This window comes from Hyla sarda, unplaced genomic scaffold (genome assembly GCF_029499605.1).
Source record: "Hyla sarda isolate aHylSar1 unplaced genomic scaffold, aHylSar1.hap1 scaffold_220, whole genome shotgun sequence".
Classification (NCBI taxonomy): domain Eukaryota; kingdom Metazoa; phylum Chordata; class Amphibia; order Anura; family Hylidae; genus Hyla; species Hyla sarda.
This window is the reverse complement of record NW_026608873.1, coordinates 359,993-381,331: the sequence shown is the minus strand read 5'-3', so window position 1 is coordinate 381,331 and position 21,339 is coordinate 359,993. Positions and strand designations below refer to the sequence as shown.

Here is a 21,339-nt window from a genome sequence, read left to right as displayed (position 1 = left end):
GCCTGGACGCTCCAACAGGGGCCAGACACAAGCAGAAGCAGAAGCAGCAGAAGCAGCAGCAGCAGCACCACCTTTTGTTTTTTGGCTGCAGCAGCAAGGCCCACAGGGCTGGCTAGCTGGCTAGCCAGCAAGCAGGTAGCAATGAAAGTAGGAATCTTTCTTTTTAACCCTGTAAGGGGGTGGTGCACTGTACCCGAAGATACTGCCATATCGGGTCAATGCATAGGGCGACGGAAGCAAGCTTCGAAATCGGCCCCCGTTCTCAAAAATCCATTTAATATATGGTCCCCAGATAGGGGACGTATCAAATATTAAACTGATAAGAACAGATACTACACTTGATCTTAGCCAAAAGGCCGAGAAGCGATAACCGTGAAAGGGGCGGGCCCAACAAGGTCCCCTTCATGGGCACTATCACTGCTTGCTGTCAGGGAGGCTGCCAGACAATTTTCCATGCACACTCTGGGCTGGGGGGCAGTCAACCACCAGTACACACAGCAGAACCTAAACCCATACCATTATTGCTAAGCAGCAAGACAGGGGCCCATTGCACTCCCACGGGGCCTTTTTAAATGCAATCCATAACCCGGATTTGCCAGGAACCCTTCTTACTCCTCCTACTTGCATGTGACACTGGGCTTAGGATCTGCATAGGAAACACACACACAAGCACACACCTACCTTTGTTGCCTGCAGATGCCTCCTTGGCTGTCCCCAAACGGTATCAAACCAACACCCACGGGAAGCTGTAAGCATAGAGGACATGCCTGCACCCCATTGGACTTACCTGTGTGGGTTAAATCCGGGTTATTTGACAACCTATGGCGGTGATGGTTCTGCTCAGGCAGAGCAGTGCTGATGCTCCTCATAAAGCTGTCGCTGCTGTGAAGGTTCTAGGTGACATCACAAATCCCTATGGTTACATACACAACAAAGCTGGGTTGTTGTTGTTTACACTCTGCAAGGCCTGTGGAAGTGAGTGACATCATAGCACTGTAGTTCTGAGGGTTCTAGATGGATGCAACAATCTCCTGTTGCTTCTATGAAGGCCATAATAGACGACATCTCCAAACAGCTCCATAGTCACATACACAGCAAAGGAGAGATGTTGTTTACACCTAGTGATGTCAGTGGTATTGAGTGACATCACAGCACAGTGCTAAGGCTCCTGGGCCTGGACACAGCAGCGGCTGCAATATCTCAACGGAGAATACGTTTATATATATGTGTGTGTGTGCGCGTATATATATATATATATATATATATATATATATATATATATATATATTCTCCGCCGAAATCACTTTTAAACCCATTTCCACCTTTTTTTCCCTTCTCTTCCTCTTACTTTTTTTTCACGTTTTTTTACGTTTTTCTCCTTTTCGCCTCTTTTCTGGGCGTATTATTCTTCTTTTTCTTCTTTTTTTTCGTCTAATGCATACCCCATCAGTGCAGCAATGCTTATTCAATACCGCCAGCAGATGGAGACACTGGGGGATAATTTTCTAAGGATTTATACTGATTTTTCCTGTCTGAATTTGTCGCACAGAAAGTTGCAGGCCAAATATGTGTGACATTTCTGCGACTTTAGCTTCTAGAGCATTTTTACAACATTATACATAGGTGCTGAATACATAAAAAGCGACTGTTCAGCGACAGACAAGTCGCATCGGCTGAAAGTAGGCCAGAATGTCAGTCCATGTTGGAGCAGGTTTAGATACAGTCTAAAGTATAGATCTCAAAGTCTGTGCACAGAATTTAGCAAGGGCCTCGCACCTTCTGATGCATCAGGTAGGTGCACAATAGCATAGCCTAACCCTCTGTACTTTGGTCTATATTGATGCGGGACATAGACAGCCAGCTGATGACCAATCCATTAGTGCAATGGATGGCTGGAAGCATTTGTCTTTGCCTTTGCAATACCACAGAAGCAATGCATGGTCAATGTACAGCAATGACACACCTGTGTGAACAGCCAGGAGACCCCCCCCCCCCCCCCCCATGTTATGTTACATAGTTACATAGTTAGTACGGTCGAAAAAAGACATATGTCCATCAAGTTCAACCAGGGAATTAAGGGGTAGGGGTGTGGCGCGATATTGGGGAAGGGATGAGATTTTATATTTCTTCATAAGCATTAATCTTATTTTGTCAATTAGGAACATTCAGCACCCACCCGCTATCAAGGCAGCTGCCTATCATGTCATGCCCTACCTGCACAGGTGTGCTGGCTACTCAAATGATCCAATTAAGGAGGCCATTTAGTCAGCAGCAGCAGAAGTCCTGTGCCTGGACGCTCCAACAGGGGCCAGACACAAGCAGAAGCAGAAGCAGCAGAAGCAGCAGCAGCAGCACCACCTTTTGTTTTTTGGCTGCAGCAGCAAGGCCCACAGGGCTGGCTAGCTGGCTAGCCAGCAAGCAGGTAGCAATGAAAGTAGGAATCTTTCTTTTTAACCCTGTAAGGGGGTGGTGCACTGTACCCGAAGATACTGCCATATCGGGTCAATGCATAGGGCGACGGAAGCAAGCTTCGAAATCGGCCCCCGTTCTCAAAAATCCATTTAATATATGGTCCCCAGATAGGGGACGTATCAGATATTAAACTGATAAGAACAGATACTACACTTGATCTTAGCCAAAAGGCCGAGAAGCGATAACCGTGAAAGGGGCGGGCCCAACAAGGTCCCCTTCATGGGCACTATCACTGCTTGCTGTCAGGGAGGCTGCCAGACAATTTTCCATGCACACTCTGGGCTGGGGGGCAGTCAACCACCAGTACACACAGCAGAACCTAAACCCATACCATTATTGCTAAGCAGCAAGACAGGGGCCCATTGCACTCCCACGGGGCCTTTTTAAATGCAATCCATAACCCGGATTTGCCAGGAACCCTTCTTACTCCTCCTACTTGCATGTGACACTGGGCTTAGGATCTGCATAGGAAACACACACACAAGCACACACCTACCTTTGTTGCCTGCAGATGCCTCCTTGGCTGTCCCCAAACGGTATCAAACCAACACCCACGGGAAGCTGTAAGCATAGAGGACATGCCTGCACCCCATTGGACTTACCTGTGTGGGTTAAATCCGGGTTATTTGACAACCTATGGCGGTGATGGTTCTGCTCAGGCAGAGCAGTGCTGATGCTCCTCATAAAGCTGTCGCTGCTGTGAAGGTTCTAGGTGACATCACAAATCCCTATGGTTACATACACAACAAAGCTGGGTTGTTGTTGTTTACACTCTGCAAGGCCTGTGGAAGTGAGTGACATCATAGCACTGTAGTTCTGAGGGTTCTAGATGGATGCAACAATCTCCTGTTGCTTCTATGAAGGCCATAATAGACGACATCACCAAACAGCTCCATAGTCACATACACAGCAAAGGAGAGATGTTGTTTACACCTAGTGATGTCAGTGGTATTGAGTGACATCACAGCACAGTGCTAAGGCTCCTGGGCCTGGACACAGCAGCGGCTGCAATATCTCAACGGAGAATACGTTTATATATATGTGTGTGTGTGCGCGTATATATATATATATATATATATATATATATATATATATATATATATTTCTCCGCCGAAATCACTTTTAAACCCATTTCCACCTTTTTTTCCCTTCTCTTCCTCTTACTTTTTTTTCACGTTTTTTTACGTTTTTCTCCTTTTCGCCTCTTTTCTGGGCGTATTATTCTTCTTTTTCTTCTTTTTTTTCGTCTAATGCATACCCCATCAGTGCAGCAATGCTTATTCAATACCGCCAGCAGATGGAGACACTGGGGGATAATTTTCTAAGGATTTATACTGATTTTTCCTGTCTGAATTTGTCGCACAGAAAGTTGCAGGCCAAATATGTGTGACATTTCTGCGACTTTAGCTTCTAGAGCATTTTTACAACATTATACATAGGTGCTGAATACATAAAAAGCGACTGTTCAGCGACAGACAAGTCGCATCGGCTGAAAGTAGGCCAGAATGTCAGTCCATGTTGGAGCAGGTTTAGATACAGTCTAAAGTATAGATCTCAAAGTCTGTGCACAGAATTTAGCAAGGGCCTCGCACCTTCTGATGCATCAGGTAGGTGCACAATAGCATAGCCTAACCCTCTGTACTTTGGTCTATATTGATGCGGGACATAGACAGCCAGCTGATGACCAATCCATTAGTGCAATGGATGGCTGGAAGCATTTGTCTTTGCCTTTGCAATACCACAGAAGCAATGCATGGTCAATGTACAGCAATGACACACCTGTGTGAACAGCCAGGAGACCCCCCCCCCCCCCCCATGTTATGTTACATAGTTACATAGTTAGTACGGTCGAAAAAAGACATATGTCCATCAAGTTCAACCAGGGAATTAAGGGGTAGGGGTGTGGCGCGATATTGGGGAAGGGATGAGATTTTATATTTCTTCATAAGCATTAATCTTATTTTGTCAATTAGGAACATTCAGCACCCACCCGCTATCAAGGCAGCTGCCTATCATGTCATGCCCTACCTGCACAGGTGTGCTGGCTACTCAAATGATCCAATTAAGGAGGCCATTTAGTCAGCAGCAGCAGAAGTCCTGTGCCTGGACGCTCCAACAGGGGCCAGACACAAGCAGAAGCAGAAGCAGCAGAAGCAGCAGCAGCAGCACCACCTTTTGTTTTTTGGCTGCAGCAGCAAGGCCCACAGGGCTGGTGTCACGATTCGGCTTCCAGGTAGTGGATCCTCTGTGTCAGCGAGGGATTGGCGTGGACCGTGCTAGTGGACCGGTTCTAAGAGGCTACTGGTTTTCACCAGAGCCCGCCGCAAAGCGGGATGGTCTTGCTGCGGCAGTAGCAACCAGGTCGTATCCACTAGCAACGGCTCTACCTCGCTGACTGCTGAGAAGGCGTGGGACAGAAGGACTAGGCAGAGGCAAGGTCAGACGTAGCAGAAGGTCGGGGGCAGGCGGCAAGGTTCGTAGTCAGGAAGGGTAGCAGAAGTTCAGGTACACAGGCTTTGGACAACACTAAACGCTTTCACTGGCACAAGGCAACAAGATCCGGCAAGGGAGTGCAAGGGAGGAGACTAGATATAGCCAGGGAACAGGTGGGAACCAATTAAGCTAATTGGGCCAGGCACCAATCATTGGTGCACTGGCCCTTTAAGTCTCAGAGAGCTGGCGCGCGCGCGCCCTAGAGAGCGGAGCCGCGCGCGCCAGCACATGACAGCAGGGGACCGGGACGGGTAAGTGACCTGGGATGCGATTCGCGAGCGGGCGCGTCCCGCTGTGCGAATCGCATCCCCAACGGCCAAGACAGTGCAGCGCTCCCGGTCAGCGGGACTGACCGGGGCGCTGCAGGGAGAAAGACGCCGTGAGCGCTCCGGGGAGGAGCGGGGACCCGGAGCGCTAGGCGTAACAGTACCCCCCCCCCTTAGGTCTCCCCTTCTCTTTGTCCGGTAACTGCCTCCCCTGGGATGAGGACACCTGGAAAGAATGGAGGGTTTCCTCAACGGCAGGCAGTACAGCAGGAGTGGGAATGGGGAGGGAGGGCAGAGGGCGAGGCCTGGCACGGAGCAGTGTGACACCAGGACGGGGACCATGGGGAGGCACAGAGGCTTGCCTGACGGGACTGGGAGGGGGGGAGAGGCACTTCCTGTGGCAGGCAGAGTCCCAATTCCTGATCTCCCCGGTGGTCCAATCAATGGTGGGGGAATGAAGCCGGAGCCAAGGCAGACCGAGGAGGACCTCAGAGGTACAGTTGGGGAGAATGAAGAACTCAATCCTCTCAAGGTGGGGTCCAATAGACATGAGGAGGGGCTCTGTGCGGTAACGCACGGTGCAGTCCAATCTGGCTCCGTTGACCGCGGAAATGTAGAGCGGCTTGACGAGACGGGTCACCGGGATGCTGAATTTATTAACAAACGACTCCAAAATAAAATTTCCAGAGGCACCGGAGTCCAAGCAGGCCACGGCTGAGAGGGAGGAGTTGGCTGAAGAAGAAATCCGCACGGGTACCGTGAGACGTGGATGAGCAGACTTGGAACCAAGAGACGCCACACCCACGTGAGCTGGGTGCGTGCGTGCGTTTCCCAGGCGTGGAGGACGGATAGGGCAATCCACCAAGAAATGCTCGGTACTGGCACAGTAAAGACAGAGATTTTCTTCCCTACGGCGATTCCTCTCTTCCTGGGTCAGGCGAGACTTATCCACTTGCATGACCTCCTCGGCGGGAGGCCCAGGCGTAGATTGCAATGGATACTGTGGGAGAGGTGCCCAGAAATCTAAGTCTTTTTCCTGGCGGAGCTCTTGGTGTCGCTCAGAAAAACGCATGTCAATGCGGGTAGCTAGATGGATGAGTTCTTGCAGATTGGCAGGAATCTCTCGTGCGGCCAGCACATCCTTGATGCGACTGGATAGGCCTTTTTTAAAGGTCGCGCAGAGAGCCTCGTTATTCCAGGATAATTCTGAAGCAAGAGTACGGAATTGTACGGCATACTCGCCAACGGAAGAATTACCCTGGACCAGGTTCAACAGGGCAGTCTCGGCAGAAGAAGCTCGGGCTGGCTCCTCGAAGACACTCCGGAGTTCAGTGAAGAAGGCCTGGACTGTGGCTGTGGCAGGATCATTGCGGTCCCAGAGCGGTGTGGCCCAAGACAAGGCCTTTCCTGAGAGAAGGCTTACTACGAACGCCACCTTAGACCGTTCTGAAGGAAACAAGTCCGACATCATCTCCATATGCAAGGAACACTGAGACAAAAATCCACGGCAGAGTCTGGAGTCCCCATCAAATTTGTCCGGCAGGGACAAGCGGAGGCTAGGAGCGGCCACTCGCTGCGGAGGAGGTGCAGGAGCTGGCGGAGGAGATGGTTGCTGCTGTAGCAGAGGCAGAAGTTGCTGTAACGTGGCGGTCAACTGCGACAGCTGCTGTCCTTGTTGGGCAATCTGCTGCGATTGCTGAGCGACCACCGTGGTAAGGTCAGCGAGACTTGGCAGCGGCACCTCAGCGGGATCCATGGCCGGATCTACTGTCACGATTCGGCTTCCAGGTAGTGGATCCTCTGTGTCAGCGAGGGATTGGCGTGGACCGTGCTAGTGGACCGGTTCTAAGAGGCTACTGGTTTTCACCAGAGCCCGCCGCAAAGCGGGATGGTCTTGCTGCGGCAGTAGCAACCAGGTCGTATCCACTAGCAACGGCTCTACCTCGCTGACTGCTGAGAAGGCGTGGGACAGAAGGACTAGGCAGAGGCAAGGTCAGACGTAGCAGAAGGTCGGGGGCAGGCGGCAAGGTTCGTAGTCAGGAAGGGTAGCAGAAGTTCAGGTACACAGGCTTTGGACAACACTAAACGCTTTCACTGGCACAAGGCAACAAGATCCGGCAAGGGAGTGCAAGGGAGGAGACTAGATATAGCCAGGGAACAGGTGGGAACCAATTAAGCTAATTGGGCCAGGCACCAATCATTGGTGCACTGGCCCTTTAAGTCTCAGAGAGCTGGCGCGCGCGCGCCCTAGAGAGCGGAGCCGCGCGCGCCAGCACATGACAGCAGGGGACCGGGACGGGTAAGTGACCTGGGATGCGATTCGCGAGCGGGCGCGTCCCGCTGTGCGAATCGCATCCCCAACGGCCAAGACAGTGCAGCGCTCCCGGTCAGCGGGACTGACCGGGGCGCTGCAGGGAGAAAGACGCCGTGAGCGCTCCGGGGAGGAGCGGGGACCCGGAGCGCTAGGCGTAACAGTTGGCTAGCTGGCTAGCCAGCAAGCAGGTAGCAATGAAAGTAGGAATCTTTCTTTTTAACCCTGTAAGGGGGTGGTGCACTGTACCCGAAGATACTGCCATATCGGGTCAATGCATAGGGCGACGGAAGCAAGCTTCGAAATCGGCCCCCGTTCTCAAAAATCCATTTAATATATGGTCCCCAGATAGGGGACGTATCAGATATTAAACTGATAAGAACAGATACTACACTTGATCTTAGCCAAAAGGCCGAGAAGCGATAACCGTGAAAGGGGCGGGCCCAACAAGGTCCCCTTCATGGGCACTATCACTGCTTGCTGTCAGGGAGGCTGCCAGACAATTTTCCATGCACACTCTGGGCTGGGGGGCAGTCAACCACCAGTACACACAGCAGAACCTAAACCCATACCATTATTGCTAAGCAGCAAGACAGGGGCCCATTGCACTCCCACGGGGCCTTTTTAAATGCAATCCATAACCCGGATTTGCCAGGAACCCTTCTTACTCCTCCTACTTGCATGTGACACTGGGCTTAGGATCTGCATAGGAAACACACACACAAGCACACACCTACCTTTGTTGCCTGCAGATGCCTCCTTGGCTGTCCCCAAACGGTATCAAACCAACACCCACGGGAAGCTGTAAGCATAGAGGACATGCCTGCACCCCATTGGACTTACCTGTGTGGGTTAAATCCGGGTTATTTGACAACCTATGGCGGTGATGGTTCTGCTCAGGCAGAGCAGTGCTGATGCTCCTCATAAAGCTGTCGCTGCTGTGAAGGTTCTAGGTGACATCACAAATCCCTATGGTTACATACACAACAAAGCTGGGTTGTTGTTGTTTACACTCTGCAAGGCCTGTGGAAGTGAGTGACATCATAGCACTGTAGTTCTGAGGGTTCTAGATGGATGCAACAATCTCCTGTTGCTTCTATGAAGGCCATAATAGACGACATCACCAAACAGCTCCATAGTCACATACACAGCAAAGGAGAGATGTTGTTTACACCTAGTGATGTCAGTGGTATTGAGTGACATCACAGCACAGTGCTAAGGCTCCTGGGCCTGGACACAGCAGCGGCTGCAATATCTCAACGGAGAATACGTTTATATATATGTGTGTGTGTGCGCGTATATATATATATATATATATATATATATATATTTCTCCGCCGAAATCACTTTTAAACCCATTTCCACCTTTTTTTCCCTTCTCTTCCTCTTACTTTTTTTTCACGTTTTTTTACGTTTTTCTCCTTTTCGCCTCTTTTCTGGGCGTATTATTCTTCTTTTTCTTCTTTTTTTTCGTCTAATGCATACCCCATCAGTGCAGCAATGCTTATTCAATACCGCCAGCAGATGGAGACACTGGGGGATAATTTTCTAAGGATTTATACTGATTTTTCCTGTCTGAATTTGTCGCACAGAAAGTTGCAGGCCAAATATGTGTGACATTTCTGCGACTTTAGCTTCTAGAGCATTTTTACAACATTATACATAGGTGCTGAATACATAAAAAGCGACTGTTCAGCGACAGACAAGTCGCATCGGCTGAAAGTAGGCCAGAATGTCAGTCCATGTTGGAGCAGGTTTAGATACAGTCTAAAGTATAGATCTCAAAGTCTGTGCACAGAATTTAGCAAGGGCCTCGCACCTTCTGATGCATCAGGTAGGTGCACAATAGCATAGCCTAACCCTCTGTACTTTGGTCTATATTGATGCGGGACATAGACAGCCAGCTGATGACCAATCCATTAGTGCAATGGATGGCTGGAAGCATTTGTCTTTGCCTTTGCAATACCACAGAAGCAATGCATGGTCAATGTACAGCAATGACACACCTGTGTGAACAGCCAGGAGACCCCCCCCCCCCCCCCCATGTTATGTTACATAGTTACATAGTTAGTACGGTCGAAAAAAGACATATGTCCATCAAGTTCAACCAGGGAATTAAGGGGTAGGGGTGTGGCGCGATATTGGGGAAGGGATGAGATTTTATATTTCTTCATAAGCATTAATCTTATTTTGTCAATTAGGAACATTCAGCACCCACCCGCTATCAAGGCAGCTGCCTATCATGTCATGCCCTACCTGCACAGGTGTGCTGGCTACTCAAATGATCCAATTAAGGAGGCCATTTAGTCAGCAGCAGCAGAAGTCCTGTGCCTGGACGCTCCAACAGGGGCCAGACACAAGCAGAAGCAGAAGCAGCAGAAGCAGCAGCAGCAGCACCACCTTTTGTTTTTTGGCTGCAGCAGCAAGGCCCACAGGGCTGGCTAGCTGGCTAGCCAGCAAGCAGGTAGCAATGAAAGTAGGAATCTTTCTTTTTAACCCTGTAAGGGGGTGGTGCACTGTACCCGAAGATACTGCCATATCGGGTCAATGCATAGGGCGACGGAAGCAAGCTTCGAAATCGGCCCCCGTTCTCAAAAATCCATTTAATATATGGTCCCCAGATAGGGGACGTATCAGATATTAAACTGATAAGAACAGATACTACACTTGATCTTAGCCAAAAGGCCGAGAAGCGATAACCGTGAAAGGGGCGGGCCCAACAAGGTCCCCTTCATGGGCACTATCACTGCTTGCTGTCAGGGAGGCTGCCAGACAATTTTCCATGCACACTCTGGGCTGGGGGGCAGTCAACCACCAGTACACACAGCAGAACCTAAACCCATACCATTATTGCTAAGCAGCAAGACAGGGGCCCATTGCACTCCCACGGGGCCTTTTTAAATGCAATCCATAACCCGGATTTGCCAGGAACCCTTCTTACTCCTCCTACTTGCATGTGACACTGGGCTTAGGATCTGCATAGGAAACACACACACAAGCACACACCTACCTTTGTTGCCTGCAGATGCCTCCTTGGCTGTCCCCAAACGGTATCAAACCAACACCCACGGGAAGCTGTAAGCATAGAGGACATGCCTGCACCCCATTGGACTTACCTGTGTGGGTTAAATCCGGGTTATTTGACAACCTATGGCGGTGATGGTTCTGCTCAGGCAGAGCAGTGCTGATGCTCCTCATAAAGCTGTCGCTGCTGTGAAGGTTCTAGGTGACATCACAAATCCCTATGGTTACATACACAACAAAGCTGGGTTGTTGTTGTTTACACTCTGCAAGGCCTGTGGAAGTGAGTGACATCATAGCACTGTAGTTCTGAGGGTTCTAGATGGATGCAACAATCTCCTGTTGCTTCTATGAAGGCCATAATAGACGACATCACCAAACAGCTCCATAGTCACATACACAGCAAAGGAGAGATGTTGTTTACACCTAGTGATGTCAGTGGTATTGAGTGACATCACAGCACAGTGCTAAGGCTCCTGGGCCTGGACACAGCAGCGGCTGCAATATCTCAACGGAGAATACGTTTATATATATGTGTGTGTGTGCGCGTATATATATATATATATATATATATATATATATATATATATATATTTCTCCGCCGAAATCACTTTTAAACCCATTTCCACCTTTTTTTCCCTTCTCTTCCTCTTACTTTTTTTTCACGTTTTTTTACGTTTTTCTCCTTTTCGCCTCTTTTCTGGGCGTATTATTCTTCTTTTTCTTCTTTTTTTTCGTCTAATGCATACCCCATCAGTGCAGCAATGCTTATTCAATACCGCCAGCAGATGGAGACACTGGGGGATAATTTTCTAAGGATTTATACTGATTTTTCCTGTCTGAATTTGTTGCACAGAAAGTTGCAGGCAAAATATGTGTGACATTTCTGCGACTTTAGCTTCTAGAGCATTTTTACAACATTATACATAGGTGCTGAATACATAAAAAGCGACTGTTCAGCGACAGACAAGTCGCATCGGCTGAAAGTAGGCCAGAATGTCAGTCCATGTTGGAGCAGGTTTAGATACAGTCTAAAGTATAGATCTCAAAGTCTGTGCACAGAATTTAGCAAGGGCCTCGCACCTTCCGATGCATCAGGTAGGTGCACAATAGCATAGCCTAACCCTCTGTACTTTGGTCTATATTGATGCGGGACATAGACAGCCAGCTGATGACCAATCCATTAGTGCAATGGATGGCTGGAAGCATTTGTCTTTGCCTTTGCAATACCACAGAAGCAATGCATGGTCAATGTACAGCAATGACACACCTGTGTGAACAGCCAGGAGACCCCCCCCCCCCCCCCCCCCCATGTTATGTTACATAGTTACATAGTTAGTACGGTCGAAAAAAGACATATGTCCATCAAGTTCAACCAGGGAATTAAGGGGTAGGGGTGTGGCGCGATATTGGGGAAGGGATGAGATTTTATATTTCTTCATAAGCATTAATCTTATTTTGTCAATTAGGAACATTCAGCACCCACCCGCTATCAAGGCAGCTGCCTATCATGTCATGCCCTACCTGCACAGGTGTGCTGGCTACTCAAATGATCCAATTAAGGAGGCCATTTAGTCAGCAGCAGCAGAAGTCCTGTGCCTGGACGCTCCAACAGGGGCCAGACACAAGCAGAAGCAGAAGCAGCAGAAGCAGCAGCACCACCTTTTGTTTTTTGGCTGCAGCAGCAAGGCCCACAGGGCTGGCTAGCTGGCTAGCCAGCAAGCAGGTAGCAATGAAAGTAGGAATCTTTCTTTTTAACCCTGTAAGGGGGTGGTGCACTGTACCCGAAGATACTGCCATATCGGGTCAATGCATAGGGCGACGGAAGCAAGCTTCGAAATCGGCCCCCGTTCTCAAAAATCCATTTAATATATGGTCCCCAGATAGGGGACGTATCAGATATTAAACTGATAAGAACAGATACTACACTTGATCTTAGCCAAAAGGCCGAGAAGCGATAACCGTGAAAGGGGCGGGCCCAACAAGGTCCCCTTCATGGGCACTATCACTGCTTGCTGTCAGGGAGGCTGCCAGACAATTTTCCATGCACACTCTGGGCTGGGGGGCAGTCAACCACCAGTACACACAGCAGAACCTAAACCCATACCATTATTGCTAAGCAGCAAGACAGGGGCCCATTGCACTCCCACGGGGCCTTTTTAAATGCAATCCATAACCCGGATTTGCCAGGAACCCTTCTTACTCCTCCTACTTGCATGTGACACTGGGCTTAGGATCTGCATAGGAAACACACACACAAGCACACACCTACCTTTGTTGCCTGCAGATGCCTCCTTGGCTGTCCCCAAACGGTATCAAACCAACACCCACGGGAAGCTGTAAGCATAGAGGACATGCCTGCACCCCATTGGACTTACCTGTGTGGGTTAAATCCGGGTTATTTGACAACCTATGGCGGTGATGGTTCTGCTCAGGCAGAGCAGTGCTGATGCTCCTCATAAAGCTGTCGCTGCTGTGAAGGTTCTAGGTGACATCACAAATCCCTATGGTTACATACACAACAAAGCTGGGTTGTTGTTGTTTACACTCTGCAAGGCCTGTGGAAGTGAGTGACATCATAGCACTGTAGTTCTGAGGGTTCTAGATGGATGCAACAATCTCCTGTTGCTTCTATGAAGGCCATAATAGACGACATCACCAAACAGCTCCATAGTCACATACACAGCAAAGGAGAGATGTTGTTTACACCTAGTGATGTCAGTGGTATTGAGTGACATCACAGCACAGTGCTAAGGCTCCTGGGCCTGGACACAGCAGCGGCTGCAATATCTCAACGGAGAATACGTTTATATATATGTGTGTGTGTGCGCGTATATATATATATATATATATATATATATATATATATATATTTCTCCGCCGAAATCACTTTTAAACCCATTTCCACCTTTTTTTCCCTTCTCTTCCTCTTACTTTTTTTTCACGTTTTTTTACGTTTTTCTCCTTTTCGCCTCTTTTCTGGGCGTATTATTCTTCTTTTTCTTCTTTTTTTTCGTCTAATGCATACCCCATCAGTGCAGCAATGCTTATTCAATACCGCCAGCAGATGGAGACACTGGGGGATAATTTTCTAAGGATTTATACTGATTTTTCCTGTCTGAATTTGTCGCACAGAAAGTTGCAGGCCAAATATGTGTGACATTTCTGCGACTTTAGCTTCTAGAGCATTTTTACAACATTATACATAGGTGCTGAATACATAAAAAGCGACTGTTCAGCGACAGACAAGTCGCATCGGCTGAAAGTAGGCCAGAATGTCAGTCCATGTTGGAGCAGGTTTAGATACAGTCTAAAGTATAGATCTCAAAGTCTGTGCACAGAATTTAGCAAGGGCCTCGCACCTTCTGATGCATCAGGTAGGTGCACAATAGCATAGCCTAACCCTCTGTACTTTGGTCTATATTGATGCGGGACATAGACAGCCAGCTGATGACCAATCCATTAGTGCAATGGATGGCTGGAAGCATTTGTCTTTGCCTTTGCAATACCACAGAAGCAATGCATGGTCAATGTACAGCAATGACACACCTGTGTGAACAGCCAGGAGACCCCCCCCCCCCCCCCCATGTTATGTTACATAGTTACATAGTTAGTACGGTCGAAAAAAGACATATGTCCATCAAGTTCAACCAGGGAATTAAGGGATAGGGGTGTGGCGCGATATTGGGGAAGGGATGAGATTTTATATTTCTTCATAAGCATTAATCTTATTTTGTCAATTAGGAACATTCAGCACCCACCCGCTATCAAGGCAGCTGCCTATCATGTCATGCCCTACCTGCACAGGTGTGCTGGCTACTCAAATGATCCAATTAAGGAGGCCATTTAGTCAGCAGCAGCAGAAGTCCTGTGCCTGGACGCTCCAACAGGGGCCAGACACAAGCAGAAGCAGAAGCAGCAGAAGCAGCAGCAGCAGCACCACCTTTTGTTTTTTGGCTGCAGCAGCAAGGCCCACAGGGCTGGCTAGCTGGCTAGCCAGCAAGCAGGTAGCAATGAAAGTAGGAATCTTTCTTTTTAACCCTGTAAGGGGGTGGTGCACTGTACCCGAAGATACTGCCATATCGGGTCAATGCATAGGGCGACGGAAGCAAGCTTCGAAATCGGCCCCCGTTCTCAAAAATCCATTTAATATATGGTCCCCAGATAGGGGACGTATCAGATATTAAACTGATAAGAACAGATACTACACTTGATCTTAGCCAAAAGGCCGAGAAGCGATAACCGTGAAAGGGGCGGGCCCAACAAGGTCCCCTTCATGGGCACTATCACTGCTTGCTGTCAGGGAGGCTGCCAGACAATTTTCCATGCACACTCTGGGCTGGGGGGCAGTCAACCACCAGTACACACAGCAGAACCTAAACCCATACCATTATTGCTAAGCAGCAAGACAGGGGCCCATTGCACTCCCACGGGGCCTTTTTAAATGCAATCCATAACCCGGATTTGCCAGGAACCCTTCTTACTCCTCCTACTTGCATGTGACACTGGGCTTAGGATCTGCATAGGAAACACACACACAAGCACACACCTACCTTTGTTGCCTGCAGATGCCTCCTTGGCTGTCCCCAAACGGTATCAAACCAACACCCACGGGAAGCTGTAAGCATAGAGGACATGCCTGCACCCCATTGGACTTACCTGTGTGGGTTAAATCCGGGTTATTTGACAACCTATGGCGGTGATGGTTCTGCTCAGGCAGAGCAGTGCTGATGCTCCTCATAAAGCTGTCGCTGCTGTGAAGGTTCTAGGTGACATCACAAATCCCTATGGTTACATACACAACAAAGCTGGGTTGTTGTTGTTTACACTCTGCAAGGCCTGTGGAAGTGAGTGACATCATAGCACTGTAGTTCTGAGGGTTCTAGATGGATGCAACAATCTCCTGTTGCTTCTATGAAGGCCATAATAGACGACATCACCAAACAGCTCCATAGTCACATACACAGCAAAGGAGAGATGTTGTTTACACCTAGTGATGTCAGTGGTATTGAGTGACATCACAGCACAGTGCTAAGGCTCCTGGGCCTGGACACAGCAGCGGCTGCAATATCTCAACGGAGAATACGTTTATATATATGTGTGTGTGTGCGCGTATATATATATATATATATATATATATATATATATATATATATATATTTCTCCGCCGAAATCACTTTTAAACCCATTTCCACCTTTTTTTCCCTTCTCTTCCTCTTACTTTTTTTTCACGTTTTTTTACGTTTTTCTCCTTTTCGCCTCTTTTCTGGGCGTATTATTCTTCTTTTTCTTCTTTTTTTTCGTCTAATGCATACCCCATCAGTGCAGCAATGCTTATTCAATACCGCCAGCAGATGGAGACACTGGGGGATAATTTTCTAAGGATTTATACTGATTTTTCCTGTCTGAATTTGTCGCACAGAAAGTTGCAGGCCAAATATGTGTGACATTTCTGCGACTTTAGCTTCTAGAGCATTTTTACAACATTATACATAGGTGCTGAATACATAAAAAGCGACTGTTCAGCGACAGACAAGTCGCATCGGCTGAAAGTAGGCCAGAATGTCAGTCCATGTTGGAGCAGGTTTAGATACAGTCTAAAGTATAGATCTCAAAGTCTGTGCACAGAATTTAGCAAGGGCCTCGCACCTTCCGATGCATCAGGTAGGTGCACAATAGCATAGCCTAACCCTCTGTACTTTGGTCTATATTGATGCGGGACATAGACAGCCAGCTGATGACCAATCCATTAGTGCAATGGATGGCTGGAAGCATTTGTCTTTGCCTTTGCAATACCACAGAAGCAATGCATGGTCAATGTACAGCAATGACACACCTGTGTGAACAGCCAGGAGACCCCCCCCCCCCCCCCCCCCATGTTATGTTACATAGTTACATAGTTAGTACGGTCGAAAAAAGACATATGTCCATCAAGTTCAACCAGGGAATTAAGGGGTAGGGGTGTGGCGCGATATTGGGGAAGGGATGAGATTTTATATTTCTTCATAAGCATTAATCTTATTTTGTCAATTAGGAACATTCAGCACCCACCCGCTATCAAGGCAGCTGCCTATCATGTCATGCCCTACCTGCACAGGTGTGCTGGCTACTCAAATGATCCAATTAAGGAGGCCATTTAGTCAGCAGCAGCAGAAGTCCTGTGCCTGGACGCTCCAACAGGGGCCAGACACAAGCAGAAGCAGAAGCAGCAGAAGCAGCAGCAGCAGCAGCACCACCTTTTGTTTTTTGGCTGCAGCAGCAAGGCCCACAGGGCTGGCTAGCTGGCTAGCCAGCAAGCAGGTAGCAATGAAAGTAGGAATCTTTCTTTTTAACCCTGTAAGGGGGTGGTGCACTGTACCCGAAGATACTGCCATATCGGGTCAATGCATAGGGCGACGGAAGCAAGCTTCGAAATCGGCCCCCGTTCTCAAAAATCCATTTAATATATGGTCCCCAGATAGGGGACGTATCAGATATTAAACTGATAAGAACAGATACTACACTTGATCTTAGCCAAAAGGCCGAGAAGCGATAACCGTGAAAGGGGCGGGCCCAACAAGGTCCCCTTCATGGGCACTATCACTGCTTGCTGTCAGGGAGGCTGCCAGACAATTTTCCATGCACACTCTGGGCTGGGGGGCAGTCAACCACCAGTACACACAGCAGAACCTAAACCCATACCATTATTGCTAAGCAGCAAGACAGGGGCCCATTGCACTCCCACGGGGCCTTTTTAAATGCAATCCATAACCCGGATTTGCCAGGAACCCTTCTTACTCCTCCTACTTGCATGTGACACTGGGCTTAGGATCTGCATAGGAAACACACACACAAGCACACACCTACCTTTGTTGCCTGCAGATGCCTCCTTGGCTGTCCCCAAACGGTATCAAACCAACACCCACGGGAAGCTGTAAGCATAGAGGACATGCCTGCACCCCATTGGACTTACCTGTGTGGGTTAAATCCGGGTTATTTGACAACCTATGGCGGTGATGGTTCTGCTCAGGCAGAGCAGTGCTGATGCTCCTCATAAAGCTGTCGCTGCTGTGAAGGTTCTAGGTGACATCACAAATCCCTATGGTTACATACACAACAAAGCTGGGTTGTTGTTGTTTACACTCTGCAAGGCCTGTGGAAGTGAGTGACATCATAGCACTGTAGTTCTGAGGGTTCTAGATGGATGCAACAATCTCCTGTTGCTTCTATGAAGGCCATAATAGACGACATCACCAAACAGCTCCATAGTCACATACACAGCAAAGGAGAGATGTTGTTTACACCTAGTGATGTCAGTGGTATTGAGTGACATCACAGCACAGTGCTAAGGCTCCTGGGCCTGGACACAGCAGCGGCTGCAATATCTCAACGGAGAATACGTTTATATATATGTGTGTGTGTGCGCGTATATATATATATATATATATATATATATATATATATATATTTCTCCGCCGAAATCACTTTTAAACCCATTTCCACCTTTTTTTCCCTTCTCTTCCTCTTACTTTTTTTTCACGTTTTTTTACGTTTTTCTCCTTTTCGCCTCTTTTCTGGGCGTATTATTCTTCTTTTTCTTCTTTTTTTTCGTCTAATGCATACCCCATCAGTGCAGCAATGCTTATTCAATACCGCCAGCAGATGGAGACACTGGGGGATAATTTTCTAAGGATTTATACTGATTTTTCCTGTCTGAATTTGTCGCACAGAAAGTTGCAGGCCAAATATGTGTGACATTTCTGCGACTTTAGCTTCTAGAGCATTTTTACAACATTATACATAGGTGCTGAATACATAAAAAGCGACTGTTCAGCGACAGACAAGTCGCATCGGCTGAAAGTAGGCCAGAATGTCAGTCCATGTTGGAGCAGGTTTAGATACAGTCTAAAGTATAGATCTCAAAGTCTGTGCACAGAATTTAGCAAGGGCCTCGCACCTTCTGATGCATCAGGTAGGTGCACAATAGCATAGCCTAACCCTCTGTACTTTGGTCTATATTGATGCGGGACATAGACAGCCAGCTGATGACCAATCCATTAGTGCAATGGATGGCTGGAAGCATTTGTCTTTGCCTTTGCAATACCACAGAAGCAATGCATGGTCAATGTACAGCAATGACACACCTGTGTGAACAGCCAGGAGACCCCCCCCCCCCCCCCCATGTTATGTTACATAGTTACATAGTTAGTACGGTCGAAAAAAGACATATGTCCATCAAGTTCAACCAGGGAATTAAGGGGTAGGGGTGTGGCGCGATATTGGGGAAGGGATGAGATTTTATATTTCTTCATAAGCATTAATCTTATTTTGTCAATTAGGAACATTCAGCACCCACCCGCTATCAAGGCAGCTGCCTATCATGTCATGCCCTACCTGCACAGGTGTGCTGGCTACTCAAATGATCCAATTAAGGAGGCCATTTAGTCAGCAGCAGCAGAAGTCCTGTGCCTGGACGCTCCAACAGGGGCCAGACACAAGCAGAAGCAGAAGCAGCAGAAGCAGCAGCAGCAGCAGCACCACCTTTTGTTTTTTGGCTGCAGCAGCAAGGCCCACAGGGCTGGCTAGCTGGCTAGCCAGCAAGCAGGTAGCAATGAAAGTAGGAATCTTTCTTTTTAACCCTGTAAGGGGGTGGTGCACTGTACCCGAAGATACTGCCATATCGGGTCAATGCATAGGGCGACGGAAGCAAGCTTCGAAATCGGCCCCCGTTCTCAAAAATCCATTTAATATATGGTCCCCAGATAGGGGACGTATCAGATATTAAACTGATAAGAACAGATACTACACTTGATCTTAGCCAAAAGGCCGAGAAGCGATAACCGTGAAAGGGGCGGGCCCAACAAGGTCCCCTTCATGGGCACTATCACTGCTTGCTGTCAGGGAGGCTGCCAGACAATTTTCCATGCACACTCTGGGCTGGGGGGCAGTCAACCACCAGTACACACAGCAGAACCTAAACCCATACCATTATTGCTAAGCAGCAAGACAGGGGCCCATTGCACTCCCACGGGGCCTTTTTAAATGCAATCCATAACCCGGATTTGCCAGGAACCCTTCTTACTCCTCCTACTTGCATGTGACACTGGGCTTAGGATCTGCATAGGAAACACACACACAAGCACACACCTACCTTTGTTGCCTGCAGATGCCTCCTTGGCTGTCCCCAAACGGTATCAAACCAACACCCACGGGAAGCTGTAAGCATAGAGGACATGCCTGCACCCCATTGGACTTACCTGTGTGGGTTAAATCCGGGTTATTTGACAACCTATGGCGGTGATGGTTCTGCTCAGGCAGAGCAGTGCTGATGCTCCTCATAAAGCTGTCGCTGCTGTGAAGGTTCTAGGTGACATCACAAATCCCTATGGTTACATACACAACAAAGCTGGGTTGTTGTTGTTTACACTCTGCAAGGCCTGTGGAAGTGAGTGACATCATAGCACTGTAGTTCTGAGGGTTCTAGATGGATGCAACAATCTCCTGTTGCTTCTATGAAGGCCATAATAGACGACATCACCAAACAGCTCCATAGTCACATACACAGCAAAGGAGAGATGTTGTTTACACCTAGTGATGTCAGTGGTATTGAGTGACATCACAGCACAGTGCTAAGGCTCCTGGGCCTGGACACAGCAGCGGCTGCAATATCTCAACGGAGAATACGTTTATATATATGTGTGTGTGTGCGCGTATATATATATATATATATATATATATATATATATATATATATATATATTTCTCCGCCGAAATCACTTTTAAACCCATTTCCACCTTTTTTTCCCTTCTCTTCCTCTTACTTTTTTTTCACGTTTTTTTACGTTTTTCTCCTTTTCGCCTCTTTTCTGGGCGTATTATTCTTCTTTTTCTTCTTTTTTTTCGTCTAATGCATACCCCATCAGTGCAGCAATGCTTATTCAATACCGCCAGCAGATGGAGACACTGGGGGATAATTTTCTAAGGATTTATACTGATTTTTCCTGTCTGAATTTGTCGCACAGAAAGTTGCAGGCCAAATATGTGTGACATTTCTGCGACTTTAGCTTCTAGAGCATTTTTACAACATTATACATAGGTGCTGAATACATAAAAAGCGACTGTTCAGCGACAGACAAGTCGCATCGGCTGAAAGTAGGCCAGAATGTCAGTCCATGTTGGAGCAGGTTTAGATACAGTCTAAAGTATAGATCTCAAAGTCTGTGCACAGAATTTAGCAAGGGCCTCGCACCTTCTGATGCATCAGGTAGGTGCACAATAGCATAGCCTAACCCTCTGTACTTTGGTCTATATTGATGCGGGACATAGACAGCCAGCTGATGACCAATCCATTAGTGCAATGGATGGCTGGAAGCATTTGTCTTTGCCTTTGCAATACCACAGAAGCAATGCATGGTCAATGTACAGCAATGACACACCTGTGTGAACAGCCAGGAGACCCCCCCCCCCCCCCCCATGTTATGTTACATAGTTACATAGTTAGTACGGTCGAAAAAAGACATATGTCCATCAAGTTCAACCAGGGAATTAAGGGGTAGGGGTGTGGCGCGATATTGGGGAAGGGATGAGATTTTATATTTCTTCATAAGCATTAATCTTATTTTGTCAATTAGGAACATTCAGCACCCACCCGCTATCAAGGCAGCTGCCTATCATGTCATGCCCTACCTGCACAGGTGTGCTGGCTACTCAAATGATCCAATTAAGGAGGCCATTTAGTCAGCAGCAGCAGAAGTCCTGTGCCTGGACGCTCCAACAGGGGCCAGACACAAGCAGAAG

The 21,339-nt window shown here is 48.0% G+C and overlaps 8 non-coding genes across 8 annotated transcripts; all 8 read right to left on the bottom strand.

The window, feature by feature from the left end:
- Positions 1–177: 177 nt before the first annotated feature.
- Positions 178–368, bottom strand: LOC130320482 (U2 spliceosomal RNA). The gene has a single exon (XR_008866372.1). It is a non-coding gene; the product is annotated as a U2 spliceosomal RNA (small nuclear RNA).
- A 2,096-nt stretch (positions 369–2,464) lies between these two features.
- Positions 2,465–2,655, bottom strand: LOC130320450 (U2 spliceosomal RNA). Its single transcript, XR_008866343.1, has one exon. It is a non-coding gene; the product is annotated as a U2 spliceosomal RNA (small nuclear RNA).
- A 5,120-nt stretch (positions 2,656–7,775) lies between these two features.
- LOC130320448 (U2 spliceosomal RNA) lies at positions 7,776–7,966 on the bottom strand. Its single transcript, XR_008866342.1, has one exon. It is a non-coding gene; the product is annotated as a U2 spliceosomal RNA (small nuclear RNA).
- Positions 7,967–10,048: 2,082 nt separating this feature from the next.
- LOC130320447 (U2 spliceosomal RNA) lies at positions 10,049–10,239 on the bottom strand. The gene has a single exon (XR_008866341.1). It is a non-coding gene; the product is annotated as a U2 spliceosomal RNA (small nuclear RNA).
- Positions 10,240–12,331: 2,092 nt separating this feature from the next.
- Positions 12,332–12,522, bottom strand: LOC130320446 (U2 spliceosomal RNA). The gene has a single exon (XR_008866340.1). It is a non-coding gene; the product is annotated as a U2 spliceosomal RNA (small nuclear RNA).
- A 2,090-nt stretch (positions 12,523–14,612) lies between these two features.
- Positions 14,613–14,803, bottom strand: LOC130320445 (U2 spliceosomal RNA). Its single transcript, XR_008866339.1, has one exon. It is a non-coding gene; the product is annotated as a U2 spliceosomal RNA (small nuclear RNA).
- Positions 14,804–16,905: 2,102 nt separating this feature from the next.
- LOC130320444 (U2 spliceosomal RNA) lies at positions 16,906–17,096 on the bottom strand. The gene has a single exon (XR_008866338.1). It is a non-coding gene; the product is annotated as a U2 spliceosomal RNA (small nuclear RNA).
- Positions 17,097–19,189: 2,093 nt separating this feature from the next.
- On the bottom strand, positions 19,190–19,380 carry LOC130320443 (U2 spliceosomal RNA). The gene has a single exon (XR_008866337.1). It is a non-coding gene; the product is annotated as a U2 spliceosomal RNA (small nuclear RNA).
- Positions 19,381–21,339: the final 1,959 nt, after the last annotated feature.